Source organism: Elaeis guineensis, chromosome 7, assembly GCF_000442705.2.
Source record: "Elaeis guineensis isolate ETL-2024a chromosome 7, EG11, whole genome shotgun sequence".
NCBI classification, from domain to species: domain Eukaryota; kingdom Viridiplantae; phylum Streptophyta; class Magnoliopsida; order Arecales; family Arecaceae; genus Elaeis; species Elaeis guineensis.
This window is the reverse complement of record NC_025999.2, coordinates 102,399,827-102,412,502: the sequence shown is the minus strand read 5'-3', so window position 1 is coordinate 102,412,502 and position 12,676 is coordinate 102,399,827. Positions and strand designations below refer to the sequence as shown.

General features: G+C 37.7%; 1 long non-coding RNA gene across 5 annotated transcripts; it reads right to left on the bottom strand.

The window, feature by feature from the left end:
• Positions 1-1,647: 1,647 nt before the first annotated feature.
• On the bottom strand, positions 1,648-10,722 carry LOC109506101 (uncharacterized). 5 transcript variants are annotated; one of them, XR_012142547.1, is made up of 4 exons: positions 10,192-10,722; positions 9,863-10,111; positions 9,572-9,654; positions 1,648-9,402 (listed from the first exon to the last, which is right to left on the bottom strand). It is a non-coding gene; the product is annotated as an uncharacterized lncRNA (long non-coding RNA). The 5 variants fall into 5 exon arrangements; XR_003801270.2 differs by having other exon boundaries at positions 9,863-10,356; positions 10,449-10,722; XR_003801268.2 differs by having other exon boundaries at positions 9,863-10,083; positions 10,192-10,721.
• Between the last annotated feature and the right edge of the window lie 1,954 nt (positions 10,723-12,676).

Genomic DNA, 12,676 nt, shown 5'->3' with positions numbered 1-12,676 from the left:
ATTATTTATTTATAATTATAAAAATTATATATTTAAATTAAAATAATTAGTAATAAAACTTAATAATATAGGATAAATAGTATAAGTAAAACAAAAATATATAAATAAAATAAAAAAAAAAGTAAAAAAAAATAAAATTTTATACAAAATTAATAAAAAATAACTTTATCAAATATAGAAATCCATCCTCTTTTGTTTTCTCCTTTCTTTCCAAAGTAGATAAACAATCTCTCCTTTTCATTTATCTTTTTTTAAAAAATTTTGAACCTAACAATGGATAGAGATCATTCATTCTTCCAACTCTATCTATTCTTTCTCTCGTGATCTCTCAATCAAACATAGAATTAGGCTTAGGATTCTCTCACAATGCCTAACTGCTTAAGATTTTCTTGCTTAGGGTGTGGGGTTTGTTGAGGGCTTCGCATCAAAAGCCATGAAAAAAATGGTACATATGTTTCTTCCCTCGTATTCCACGGCTCCGATTAGGATTTTGAAAGGATCTGATATCTCCTCTCCTTCCTCTTCTTCTTTTCATAGCCATTGCACAAAACTTTCAAGATCAAAAAAGCTGGCAAAAAAGATGAGAACCACCCCATTCCCCACCCCACCCCCCCCCCCCCCCCCCCCACCTTAGATTTGTGTAAGAACCGACAGTACCATAAGATATTCTTTCTATTTTTTGCCCTTTTTTCTTGAATTTTCATCTTGTTTTCTTTAATTTTTTTCCCTTTGATTAGGGTTTTAAGGACAAAAAGCTTGAGATAAAGATGAGGCAGAACCATCCCCTCCCACGCTGGATTTGAATGAGAACCAACAATGGCAACAAGTCCTACTTCGATTTTTTGCTCTTTTTTTCTTTTTTCTTTTTTTTTTTTTTAGGTGGTTGTTCTTGTTGGCTCTATTTCGTCATCTTGTTTCACCTTCAGAATCAAGCAGGAGCAAGAAAAAAGATTGAGGTAGAACCACACATCCCAACTAGATCCGTATGAGGACACCATCAGATATTTTTTAAAAATTTTTTTCTTATTTTGAAATTTTCTTCATTTTCTCCACGTGGATACCATACCAACGCTCAGGTTAAACAGGTTTTAGTTGGACCCGAACCAATATTGTCTATTTATTAAACATATCGGACAAGATTACCTACCTAATAAGGATGAATTAATATGCAAAAGGTTACCCACTTAACACACATGGTCTAATAAGCCGGAGGTTACCTGCCTAATAAGCATGGTTTAATAGGCAAATCTTAGATGGCTTGATATCAATTACATCGCTACCGTCATATTTTCAGAGGCTACACTTTTCTTTTTCTTTTTTCTTTTTGATTAAAAAAGTAACAGTTCACGTCGTCAGAGCTCTCAAGGTATATTAGTTAAAGCTGAACATGGTTAGCCTACCTAAAGTCTGTCTGACTGATGAATACTTAGGTTTGACCCACTGAAATTTCATCATCTAGCCTATCTAGGGTTGGTTTTGCATGCTTAAACAACTTTCAGTTGTCGATGGACCCTCCTCGGCACAACTCAATTCATATATGTACATATTTCCATGTGCTACATACATGCACAGGTTTGTCTTTGTTAAAATATTTGTAGCAGAAAAGAGCATATGACGATCACCGCCTGCACCCCACCACCGAAAAAATAATAATAATAATAACAACATAAGAGAGAGAACCTCATATTTCTCTTACATTACATCCGGTATATGATGATATATACCGATGTCCAGACTTTATATACGGACTGGTACAAAACAACCCTACAAAAGAGAGAAAAAAAAAAAAAAAAACAAACTGATACCCTAAAAACATTCTAATAAGATCTTACCAACAAAGAAAAATAATACAGACCGACATAGATTATCCCATCACGTAACTCTTGTGATATACTATTTTCAAAAATTCTTAAACCTCTCTTCCTTTCAAGCAGGGCACAGTTAAAATTTCAACCTGGGCCAACAGGAGATCAACCGATTAAGAGCCTCCTTGTTACAGTTGCTATTGCATCTCCACATACGCATCTGATCAGAACCATCAACTTCCAGTCGTTCTTACTGGCGTTCGTGTAAGCGAGATAATTCATCCACTGAGAATTTTCATGTCATCTATCGGTCTTTCTCCCCACGAACTCTCGATTTCCAAACTATTTTCTTCCATCGCTACCGCTCTTCCTTTTATTGGAGTAGAAACTCTTCATTACATTGATTACCTACTACTAAAAACCTAGTTCATGAAAAAACACGTTTTTTTTTTTGGGGGGGATAAAAAAACATAGTTCACAGTAAAAGACGTTAAAACACGAACGGCGCAACCACACATATACACGGAAGGTTGGGGAAAAAACCTAACAGGAAGGTACCTCCTAAATAATAGGGAAATACGGTATCCGTATGACCCGCACGTATAAGCCCCCTCCGCGTCCCACCCGCCACCGGCCAGTGCGATGAGAGCCACGCGCTGCAGCCGGAGCATCGCCAGTCCAGCGCATGGGCCCCAGCGCGCGAGCCCATGGCGTAGGGGGCACGAAAGGAGCTCCACACGCACAGGCAAACGGATACCGCCGTTTCCTCCTGCATATTATTTCGGAGGAACGAAGTCCCGTAGTTTGGGATTCTCCTCATAGATGAAAAAGGCGTAGAAGCCACCGAGAGTGGTCGTGCCTGCCATCGCCCACACTATTACCTTAACCGCCAGCGGCATGATGGCCGCTACCTTATAACTAAACATCAGGGTAAGAACTGTGGCAAGGGTCCATACCACCACCTTCAACCTTCCCCTTTGAGTGGAAGTTTCCGGTGTCCTCTCAAAGACACGAAGGAAATAAAAAAGGGACATGAGATCGACGTAGGAGCCCACAACGAAGGCCACCATCCATGGGTCGTTCATGGAGCGGTAGATGGCGAGGATCGAGTTATATGTGAGAAAAGCAAAACCGAGATATGACAGCCACGAATACTCATCTTTGTTTCGAGCCAACTCAGGCCTCTCCTGGGCGCCCCGGGCGTTTTCGGGAGCCATGAAGACCGTTAGGAAGCAAGTTTAGCCAGCACTAGGGAGGCAGATCGCAGATCGCAGGATGGTTCGCATGGCCACCGCGCGAAGAGCATTTAAGTAAAACGAGCATAGATCCCCTGCGGTAGGCGGCAGCAATGCATATTGTGGTGCACTAATAAAGAGCTGCCATCTGGCCAGCAATTCAAAATACATATCATATTATATGCGACACACGTTAGTGGCTATCCATAATGCGAAGCATTCTGTGGTGCGGTGCGCGATTCTTCTTAGGCATCCTGGTCGATTGCCATAGCTTTTACGCAAGTTTCGCCGACCTACCAAAACAAAACAAATTGCGAAACTTCCAGGAAATTTCAAATATAAAACTTATTTCAAGAAGTCGCCGTCCATCACATGTCCCAGTCACATCACATGTCCTGTCAATGTTGCCAGAAAAAAATCATACGGTCCCCACTTCTTTTTTTTTTTTTTGGGGGGTGTGGTTACACAGGTCACCACCTTCTTTGCTTCCCTCCCGCCCCGCAAAATTAACTTCCACTTGGAAAAATTTCCGAATTTTAAGACCTGTGGCCATCCTTAAACCTTTGCCGATGTTACGAGAAAGTTTGTTGGTCGCCGCTACCTTCACCCTTTTTTTTCCTTTCCCTCTCTTGTTATTTTTGTAAGGGTTAAGTTCACTTTCGATGGATCGGATCCAGAATATAAGCCAAACGTGTAAAGGAACACACTATCGCTGCTCGTTTAAGACGGAATCGGTATCGTCACCGGCATGTGAGCGCAACAATATTAAAACCTACCCTGCCGACTAACGTTATTCAAAAGTTTGAAAGCGGTAGAAGTGCGCGGGTCCGTGCACACACACCGACGATAGCGATTCCCACGAAACCTTGAAGGCCCCGCTCCCGTGGATCTTTCTGAAGAATTCGGTGATATTTAAGGCCTGGTCCCTCCTGATTGGTTTCTTTCGGAGAGTGGATGCGCGCCTCTCCTATCCCAACGGCAACCAGCGTGACGCCACGAATGACGCCCTCGAAGAGATAAGGATTCCTATATAGATGAAAAGGACAGGCCACATTTTCTTTGCCGGCCAACTTCTGGACGCATCGACCGGCCCTTTTTTCGTGCCTTAAACGCCACGCATTATTTTAATAATGCATATACCTACTACAAGACACTCGAATTTAAACCATCTCGCGACCATCCGTCGCCCCGCATGCATCGGGCACGCACAATGGTACGTGGGCGTGCCGTTGGGTGTCCGAACGCTGGTGCGACTAACAGTCCATCCCCAAAAAGTAAAAGCACTGGATTGATAAGCGAAGGTCGGACGAGCGACTCTTGAGCGGGACACGTGAACGGAGAATCTAGCCTTCTTACGGGAGAAATTATACTTGACGAGAGATTATTGGTTGGATCAAATCCACCAGCTAAGCGATCGACCAACAAGCATTAAAAAAACACGCGATCAAGACCTGCCGCACTCATGCAACTTAACTTTTTGTTGGACTGGTCCACGGCTGAACTTACGGACCTAGTCCAACCAATAATTTTACATATTCCACAATCGTGTACCATACGACGGGCGACCACACCAAGCACAATCGCGAGGACCTAATCGTCCAACGTTTAATCTCGGAGAAATTATTGCCTAGACCACGCCCAAGTAGACCAGCGCAAATCTCGGAGCACGTGCACGGTGGATAACGCGCAATCGGGAATTCGCGACAAGCAAGAGTTGATGTGGCGCGTTATTCACCGTGGGATTTGGCTGGTCCAGCTGGGCTTAATCAAGGAACACCGCCACTAAAACAAGCGGCTGATTGGGGTGATGCACCGTCACTTGGTGCATATGCTGTTGGATATAACTTATCCTCTTTCCTCCCTTTTTTTTTTTTTCTGTCTTCTACGTCACCGCCGCCGCCGCCGCCGCCGCCGCCGCCGCTGCATGGTCGCTGGTGGCGAGCCTCGCGTCACCAACTGCTCGAGGGGGAGAGATATAATCGGAGGGCACGCCATCGTCGATATTTGCCTTCGCATTCTTCAGCTCGGGGAAGGGGGAATTGGTACCGGCGCTCGGAGGAACAGGAGCCGTAGCAAGAGAACGGAATCGAATATGTTCAGCAGAGGAGATTACCCCGACGGGAAATTTATTTGACAAGAAGCAAAATGCTAATCCGCCTTGTCCGCGGTGGTTAGAACGCGGAGTACCGAATACATAGAGCGATGGGATCTTATCCGTCGCACGTATACTTGTGCCCCGGTCCTTTCGTGTTATTTCCGCGTCTGATTCGCGTGGCGGGGTTCTACCGCGTTGCATCGCCCGATGACACCATTCCGCGTAGCGGCCTTCCTACGGCCTCCGGAATGCATGCACCCCTGGTTCACTTGGACCTGGTGCATGCCAGATTTTCTCCTACCCACGCCACCGACACAGCCGGCGACTACCGTCTATGGACTATGCATTGCGGGTACCACATATAGGCCATATCATCATTACGGTGGTGGAGTATATAATTAGATTTTGTCACCGATGCTACTGAGAATAGAAATCTTAAATAGACGTACAAAATATGTAAGATTTAAAAAAAAAACAAAAAAAAGGAAAAGTCTATGCACCCAATAAAAAAACCCAACTTAATTAACTAATTTATTCAATAAAATTTTAAAAATCAACAAAATATCCAACAAATTAAGGAGAGCATTATAGTACCTATCTAAAAAATGATGTTCAAAATTATTCTAATCATCATATTATTAAACCCATAAGCTATACCATAGAATTTTAGAAGAAGCTGAGTGGGAACACAAAGATATCAAAGAATCAATTCAGTTTTATGCCAAAAAGATCAAATATAGAAACTATTTTTCTCCTTTGAAGTTTGATAAAAAAATATAGAGAAAAAAAATAAGATTTTTATATAATTTTTATTGATTTAGAGAAATGATATTATGAAGTTTCCAGAGAAGTCTCATGGTAAGTCACAGAAAAGAAAGGATTTTATCGTAATTATATTAATGTAACTAAATAGTTACTAGTGTGAGTTATCCAATCATAATACATTTGTATAAAAAAAAAAAATACTCAAAATCCTTCCCTTTTTACTGGGTATATTCAAGACAATATTCCTTACCGCATGCTATTCATCAATGATATAATTTTAGTGGATAATCTAAAGTTGAATTGTAAAGTGAAATTATGGAAGAATCAAAGAATTTTGTACTGAGTAGGACTAAGACAGAAAACGTGCAATGTAGTTTTAGTAAAATTAAAAATAAAAGTGAAAATAGAATAAAAGTTAAGGATCATAAAGTTTCTTAATGTGATCATTTTTAGTATATATGATCAATTTTTATAAAAAAATGAGATTGAAGTGCATGTTATTAATAGAAATAAAGTATGGAAACTAAAATAAAGAAGTACCATCAGAATAACATGTGATCAAAGGATATGCACTAAAACAAAGAGAAAACTTTATATGACAGTAATGTGACCAGCTACGCTTCATAGTATAAAATTTTGACTAATTAAAAAATAAAATGTGCACAAAATGAACATAATTGAAATGAGAATGTTAAAATAGATGTATGATAATATAAGAAAAGATAGAATAAATATAAAATTATTCATAAAAAATATAAAAGTAACACTAACTAAGGATAAATTCAAAAAGAGAATAAAAATCTTAAATATACATTAAGAGGATCAAAGGTAGAACAAGGTTATGCACACAAAAAACGAGAAAAGGTTAGCAAAAGAAAAAAGAAAAGATTAGTTGATGTGGAAATAACTTAGTCAATTAATTCATCTAATAAAAAAATTAAAAGTAGAAAAATGATCACTGAATGAAGGAAAGCACCATAGTACCAATTTACAAGAATAAAGATAATATTTAAAATTATTCTACCTATCATAGCATTAAACTTATGAATTGTACCATACAACTAGGGAAGAGGGAGATCAAGCATGGTGATTAAGGTGTAAAATAAAGATATCGGAGGACTAATTTAAAAATCAAGCATGGTTTTATGCTAAGAAGGCTGACTATGGAAACTATTTTTCTCATTTAAAGATTGATATAGAAAGCATATCATAAAGTTTCTAGAGATGCCTTATGGTGTGTAATAACAAAGATATGAGTTTCTAATGGTTATATTAATGTAAGCAAGCAGTTACTAGTGTAAAAAGTATCTGCGATGATACCACTGAATATCCAATCATAATAGATTTATACTAAAAATTTGCTCAAGATTTTTATCTTTTTGTGCTAATTATGGATGAAGTTATTTAAAATATACACGATGATATTTCTTGTTGTGTACTATTTACAAATGATATAATCTTAATAAATAAAACTAAGATTGGAGTTAATCATAAATTAAAATTATGCAGAAGAGCACTAAAATGAAAGGATTTCAAATTAAGTAAGACTAAGACGAAAGACACGCAATGTACCTTTAGTAAAACTAAAAATAGAGAGAGGGAGCGAAACTAGATGATCATAAAATTCCTAAAAGTGATCATTTTCGATATTTATAATTGATTTGGGGGAACAAAAACATAGAGAAGTAGATAGCATGCGATGAAATTAGAAGAATAGTTAAGATTAAGGGTGAGACTAAACAAAATAATATCCATCCATACCAATTTTTGAATCCAAATAAGGGCATGTTTTGTTGGGGGAGTTAGATTCATGAATGAAAATGATTGACTCCCATTCCAGCCATTTGATTAAGGGAAGCCATATTCTCATTCGGATTCCTAGGGAGATAGAAATGCTCCAATCCCCCAAAAAAATCCTACTTTTCTATAGTATTCAAATTCTATTCAATGGCAATAGTCAAATTAGATCCACCTCCACACTGTCCGACCTCATGTACCTCGGATATGGATAATCTGAAAACATGATCAAGTCGGCCCGGAAATATCGATGACAATTACACCCATACAACCATCATCGCATGTTTAAAGTGGTTGCAATTGTGAGATTACATGGGTATTGATTAGTTAAGCACTATTATAATCATTGCTATGTAATTACTGCACGTCCCATCCATCTGAATAATAGTTATTGAACTCCCTCTATAAATAAAGACAAACAAAAAATCCTCAGATAAGTCATTTGATAACTCATACTCGCTCTCAACTTTTTTTTGCTTTTGATTATTCTTTGAATTCTGAATGACTGAAGCATTGAAGGATCCCTCGTCAGAAAAATCTGATAAGAAAAATTTATTTCAAGCTCATCTGCCGACCATGGAGTAGCAACAACTACATCTTTAAGTCTGCATAGCACATTGAGATAAGGCTATTCACATTGGTCTTATCGACCTTAACTCCAGAGTTAAACAGCAACATCAATCATTGTGCAATACATAAATCATCATGATTTGAAGATTAGATCTTTTCTTAAATTTTAAATAAGAGAGGATCATGACTAAAAAAAGTTTGAGAATTCAGATCCCCTTTAATTCGGATACATTAGAGAGATGACATCGGATTTCATAATCAAAATTAGAATCAGAATCCAAATGGGATTTGAATACTATTAGAGAGTAGAGATTAATTTTTTAGGGATTCATACATTTCCATTCTCCTCAAGAATCGATATAGAAATAAGACTCCCTCTAATCAAATGGCTAGAATGGGAATCACTCATTTTTGTTTCCATTCTAAAGTCCAACTCCCTCAGTCAAATATGCCCTAAATTTACTCAAATAGAAAATGAACTTGAGTATATGGTTAAGATGTATAAGCACAAAACCATGCAGTGCAGAAAAGAGAAAATAAATAAATATAAAATTATTAAAAAAATAAAATATGGATTAAATTTTATATAAAAGATAATATCTAAATAAAATTTGTAATATATTGAATAGGTTTTACTATTTGTGAGGAAAAAACTTGGCAAACTCTAATAAGTTAGAAAATGATTAAGCCCAAGCAATATAAATTTGAAATTTATGGACTACACATAGATACAATATGAAGAACCAAAACCTAATCGAATTGGCACACATGAAAATTATCAACCGTATATTTCGCTCTTTAACTAAAATTCCCTGTTACACACTCTATGTTCTAAATCCTCCCTTAAAAGGGAAATCCTAGCCGCTAATATGTGGTTTCTAAAATCTAAATCATGGTTATCTAGGTTTTCTTTTTTTCTTTTTTTTTTCCTCTAGGCGATCTCTAAGAGCAAAAACTATTTGTTAAGATACTTAAAGCTACTATTATGGTTATTGAAAGTGTTGTCTTAAAATATAAACTTTGAAAATTGCTAATTCGATGGAAGAGTACCTGCAAATATGATACGTCCATATCCTCCTTTCATTCTCGTGCCTTGGTAGTGCCCCTCCACCACCAACACCACCACCTAGTTTTCCTTCAACACCAACACCACAACCAGCACCACCACCAACAGCATTCTTTGTTAAACTTTTTGAAAAAATTATAAAGTATCATCAATAGGATATAACATTATGTTTACGGCATGATTGATTTAGTGCTTACTATATATTTTCTGCGCGTTCAAAAGGGTTTTCAATGTCTACCTGATTTTATAATCTGGCAGTAACCTGCTACTATTCGTATTTGTCCACAATGATGCTTGTCTTTCCAAATCCTCCACGCTTATCTGTTAATATTCAGATTTTTAGGACAACTTGGATTACGCAGTGTATGAAGAATAACCAAAAAATAAGTATGATGATAAGATATAGGCTTTTCGAAGGTAGAGGACATGGATTCTATGCATTAGAAGGTTTTAAGAAAAAAAGAACCCCAAATCCTTGAACTCACACAAATCCATATTAACATTAGAGAGAGAAGAAAATGTCAGGAACCTGGATGCAGATGGTGCTGGGGTCGAGGGACGAGAGAACTCGAGCCAGTTGTTCTTCACGTGGAGAAGCAAATCGTTGGTACTCCACTTGGGGAACTTCAGAGGCTCCTCCTGCTCCAATTTTCCTCGATCGAAGAAAGGCATTCCCTTCTTCAACTCACCGTTTTATTCCATTAATCCAATGAAAAAGCTACGAACTTTTTTTCCCTTTCATCGTTTAAGCTTATAAACATACGATTCGTTAAAATCCCTATAATAAACCCATTTAAAATCCCAAAAGTTCCAATTTTTTGGGAAAAATCAAGCTATTCGCATTAGCGAGAAACTCACCTCAGCGTTCCTCAACCTGGGCGCGCGGTCCGCATCATTCCGTCAAGACCGTCCGCTTCGAGGGGTGCATCACCTCTTGCAACCCTCGAGACGAAGAGTCCGCAAACCATTAGCTTTCCGAGAATCAAACGCGAGGGGAATCACCTCGAGGTTAAGAAAGGGTCACTATCGAGACGAAGAGTCCGCAAACCATTAGCTTTCCAAGAATCAAACGCGAGGGGAATCACCTCGAGGTTAAGAGAGGGTCACTATTGTACCCGCATGATCTTGTGGAGGCGGTGCTCAACGTAGGGGCCGAGGGCGCGGGCGACATCGGAGGAGAGGTTGGCGATGCGGATGCTGGGCGCGATGACCTTGATGGTCTCTTCGGATCGATGCTGGATGGTCTCCTTTCTCTCGTCCTAATTGAGCTCTCTTCAGGCGGGAGGCTCCCTTTACTACAGAGCTCTCCTCACGCGGGAGATGTTCGACCGTATGCCCTCGAGAGAGCGAGAGAAGGGATACATGGAGCGGTAGGGCGAACTGGGTTCGCTTCTATGGTCTGGGTGTAATATTCGTGCTCGAGCTTGTGCCTTTGACGGATCGGGTTTGGATTCTGGAATCCGTTTTGGGGTTGGGATCCAGAATTTCGGTTTTGTTTGCGAGCTTATTTAATCTGGCACAATTGCCTGTGAGGAAAAATAACTAAAAAATTAATACATCTTCTACTTGATTTATTTTCATCTATTCCAATTTCCAATTTATATCTTTATCTATTTTAAATAAATATAAATATAAATTTTAATATCCAATTAATACCTATATGCACTTATCAAATAAATAACCAGTATGGATATCCGATTAATTTTCAGTCTCATTAGTAGTAGATATAAAAGCAAGACATGAGATGTTCTGGACATTGCTATCGATGTGATTACTCTTGGTGCATGCAATGCATGTATACAGAGAAGCAACCAGTATAATAATGAATAGGGGACAAAGGTTTCTTGGGTTAAAAAAAATACTGATAACACATTTAAATTTTGAATTATATGAGGTGGGAGTTTATGACAATGAAAAATGATAATCAAAAAAATATAAATAATTAATATATTATTTGTGGTATTTGCTAACAATGTGGATATGCTTGTACAAATAATATTTCTTTGAAATGTGAAGGGTATTTCTATTACTGAGTTTGTTGGATTTAGAATTTATTTGACACACTCCTCTCAATTTATGATATACTATATATTATGGTATAGAAGGAAGGACATCATTGGTCTCACATTAGTTATGAGTCAAGAGGAACTCAAGCTTATATAGGAAGAGACCATCTTTTCCACATAAGGCGTCTTTTGGATTGAAATCCAGAAGGACGAACCATGAGTCCCATGGGGTGGAGCAGATAATACCTCGTATGCTGAAGCACTGTAGTCTCCTTAACTGGGGGCTATAATGTGGTGTAAATGGAAGGACGTCATTAGTCCCATATTGATTGAGCCATGCCTTTGATCGCAACATTGTATATTGTTCTTTGAAGAAAAAGTATTATATGTTCATACAAAAAGTTGAGTAGGAACATAATCACAGATGTAATCATTCAATAAACTCAGCACCAATCGACTTGTCACCATCTTTGTAAATTGAATGAAATAATAAACAAACTTGAAGGTTCTCTCATACAACGGATGTGTTTGCAAGATTCAATTTGTGGATTGAAATGATTTATAATGATTCCCAAAACGAAATGTGTGTTGATACTCAATTTTTTTCAAAACAAGCAAATTTCTAAAACTTAATGCAAACTACATAAAATCCTATCTTGAACCAACTTATCTGAATATAAAGGAGCCCACAATTATATTGGCATCAATCAACTTATTTTTTATATCATTAAATATATCACTCACTCTCTTCCTACCTTGAAAACTCGATGGTGTTTTTTGGCCAAGACCATATCCTTGCCATTTGTTTAGATGTGTTGTTACCACAATCCAAACCATAAAGTTGAGATTGATATGGAAGTTTTGAGCTTGGAAGTTGCATTGTAGAGTTGAAATAGCTAATAGCAAATAGATCCAAACTCAAGTAAAGCAATGCCTTGTTAACCTGAAAATAGAAAAGAAAATCCTTTTACTTGAGTTTGTTGGTGGGGAACCCTCGGCTTGTCACCATCTTTGTAAATCAAATGAAATAATAAATAAGCTTGAAGGTTCTCTCATGCAATGGATGTATTTGCAAGATTAAGTTTATAGATTGAAATTATTTATAAAGATTCTCAAAATGTATTGTGTTGATACTTATTTTTTTTCAAAACAAGCAAATTTCTAAAATTTTATACAAACTACATAAAATCCTACCTTGAACAAACTTATCCAAAATATAAGGGAGCCCACAATTATATTGACATCAATCAACTTATTTTTTGCATCATTAAATATATCACTCACTCCCTTCCTATCTTGAAAACTCAATGGTGTTTTTTGGCCAAGACCATATCCTT